General features: G+C 35.4%; 1 protein-coding gene across 1 annotated transcript in view; it reads left to right on the forward strand.

Annotated features, from left to right (window-relative positions):
* The first annotated feature begins 2618 nt into the window (after positions 1–2618).
* Positions 2619–3346, forward strand: part of LOC106869736 (phosphatidylinositol 4-phosphate 3-kinase C2 domain-containing subunit alpha) — a 172927-nt gene continuing 172199 nt past the window's right edge. Inside the window, exon 1 of the mRNA XM_052969122.1 lies at positions 2619–2952. The gene's annotated coding sequence lies outside the window, so the exon portion shown is untranslated. The remainder of the gene's footprint in view (positions 2953–3346) is intronic.

Consider the following 3346-nt stretch of genomic DNA (forward strand, 5'->3'; position numbering starts at 1 on the left):
GAGGCATTTGTAAAATCCCACATGGTAAAAAGAGTCCCTAAATTACAAAAGGCTGAGTACCAGTGTTATAGTATAGGCTTCACCAAGGAGATCTAATAATATTGAAACGTCTGTCGCTTTAAGTGGTCGACTTTAAAAACTGCATACATTCCAGCTGAAATTCCATTGTAAAACACCAATCTGCCGTATAGGAGTTACCTCCCTTGTTTGTTGCTTACAAGTTTTAAACACTCCCGAAGGGAGTTTCTCTCTACTAATTGCTTGGATAATCTCAGCTGATCGAAGTTTTCAGTTGACCATATTACATATGCAAGATTCATCTAATTTTGTATTTTGCACTCAGGACGCTCCCCGAGTTAATTTTGTTCGGTCGTGTTATTTACAAAGATGAATGAGTTGAGGGCCAAGTCAGCTGGGTTTCAGCAGCCGTAAGGCCAAAGACGTTCCAACTATGACTATTCCAACATATTTTCAGACACAAAATATCTGGGATTTATTTAAGGTGTCCTTTCTTTTTAAAACAGTAAGGCGTGTTTTCAATGAGATTTTGCTTTTATTTCTAGCAGATTGCGCGATCCCATCGAGGTTCTATTCATTGGTTCGTGTAAAGCTGTTGTTGTTTAACCCCCAGGTCAGTTCGAGCAGACCAATGATTAAAATCGCTCCAGCTTTGACCACAGCGCTTCTTTGTATAACCAAAACTGGAATATCCAATGTATCCTTTTTTTTTAATTTTGAAGACGATACAATGTGATTTAAGGGATAATTTTTTTCTTCTAATTTGGAAAGTTTATTTGCAGAGAAAATGTTTTATTTTCAGTGAAAAAAAATTTACGGAAATAAACAATAAGCAAATTAAGAGCGAAAAACAAAATAAAAATCAGTAAATAATCATATAAATGATCAAAATAGTGACTTACGCCACCAACCCTTACATTGCACCTGAAGAAACTGGAGTTCTCAAACAATTTTCCTTCAGGTGGGGGTATGGTGACTTGACTGCTATTTCTAGCAAATCAAGCGCCTTCATTAGCAATGAGACTCTCCGTTTAGCAGACAAGTAGAACGAAAGAAAGAAAAAGTAGATAAGTGAATACAGAAATAACGAGATAGATAGGAAAGTACTGTACATCAACGATCTGAACCCCCTACTAGCGATGTTGCTTTGATAAAAAAAAAAATGTGTGTGATGTGTCAATCGATCGATGATTGTCTAAAGTAGAACAAACAAAAATTAGAGCATGTAACTACAACACCTAACAACACAAAAAAACATATGGCTATATAATCATACAAAGATACAAAACGATTAATAAACTTGATTAAAAAATGTTTCTAACAAAGGCACCGCCGCACAGAGGTACAAATTTTGGGGCAGCGGATTAATCGATATTATTGATTAGTACTTGATAGACCCCCGAACGAATGAAAGGCAGGAATTGAACGCAAATTGTAAAGAATTGTTACTAAGACTCTGACAATTCAGTTAACCCGCTACCCTTAATTGTTCCTAATAAAGGCACAAGGTCAGCAATTCGTGAGGGATAAGGGATTAATCGATTAATTCGGTCCTAATACTTGACTGGTACGGACAAAAAGCAACGCTGACTTTGACAAAATTCGAACTGAGAACGTTAAAAGCCGGCAAAAATACCGCAATGAATTTAGTCGAGTGTTCTAACAATTTTACCAAATCCACTACCCCGTATAATGGCTTCTAATTTAGGCACACAGCCAGCAAATTTGAAGGGGGCCTAAATCGATACTATTGATTACAATACTTGATTGGCATTCATTGTATAGACTCCTGATGGACGAAAGGTTAAACTAACCTCGGCAAGATTTAAATACAGATCGTAAAGAGTCAGTAGAAATACAGCAAGGCATTTTGTCTGAGACTAAGTATAAGGTAAGCAATTTTGAAGGAGGGGGAGATTAATCGATTATATCGATCTCAATACTTGACAGGTATTTTATTCCATCGAACCCAGAAGAACGAAAGGCGGAGTTGACCTCTCCAAGATTTGAACTCAGAACGTAAAGAGCCGGCAGCAATAAGACAAGGCAGTTTTGTCCGACGCTCAAATAATTCTTTTTGATTTAGACACAAGGGCTGAAATTTTGGGAGTGGAGGTTACTCGATTGCATCGACCCCTAGTGCTCGGATTTATTTATTTCATCGACCCCGAAAGGCTGAAAGGGAAAGTCGACTCGGCGGCATTTGAATCCAAAACGTAAAGAGCCGGACGAAATGTCGCTAAGCATTTTGTCCGTCGTGAGCTATAACGATTGTGCCAGTTCGCCGTCTTTCATCGCCCTCATAATAAAGCTTTTTATCGATCACTTCCCATTACGAAAGCATCAAAATAAATAAATAAATAATAATAATAATAATAATAATATAATAATAATATCAATCAAGACATAATTTCTTTCATTCGCATTCTCCAATCTCATTAAAACATGCGGGTACAGTTTACTCAGATTCACAATTTGCACAAACACACTGCAGTCACAACAACAACAATAATAATAATAAATAATAATAATAAAACGCAACTAAAAAAAGCCCACACTATTTTCTTGTATAGAGTAGTATGAGGAGACCGCAATACACCACTTACTCACTAGTGACTACTTACTAGTCACTTATTTAATTACACTGAGCTCAACGTATGGCTCTTGTATATATATAAATATATATACAATATATATATGTTTTACTTAGATAAGCTGAAAGGTAAAACTACGTGTTTTTCTTTTTTTTTTAGACAGCTTACCCTCTTTTGGAGTCAACGATGGAGTTAATTCATAAGTGTGTGTACATATATGAGAGCTGTTTCGTTGTTTCGACCCAACAACAAACATAAACTTTCTCTCTCTTTCTCCACAGAGACACGGCACGGTAACAACCATGCTAGAAGCAAATCACTTTTCACATCTGAGATTTCAGTAAGTAAATGGCTGTTATTTATTTTGCTATCGTTTAGTTATTTCTTCTTTCTTCACGTCAACAACACTTAAATATATAATGAATGGCTTTGAAATATATTTATTTACGAGTGTTATTAAATGATTATAACTTCATTATTAAAATCATCATTATCATCACTGTCCTTGTAATGTCCCCCACCCCCAAGAGATGCCCCTCTGGCAAATACAAGAAATCATCATCTTTATTATTATTTGGCTTGTTTGGTTATATTTTATCTTTATGTTTGTTTTATGAATTATTTGGAGCTTTCGGTGTATTTATTTACAAAGTTGTGGTATAGAAAAGTTACGACTATCACGTTTAGTCTTCTTTGCATACATATATATATATATATATATATATATATATATA

This window comes from Octopus bimaculoides, chromosome 7 (assembly GCF_001194135.2).
Source record: "Octopus bimaculoides isolate UCB-OBI-ISO-001 chromosome 7, ASM119413v2, whole genome shotgun sequence".
Taxonomy (NCBI): domain Eukaryota; kingdom Metazoa; phylum Mollusca; class Cephalopoda; order Octopoda; family Octopodidae; genus Octopus; species Octopus bimaculoides.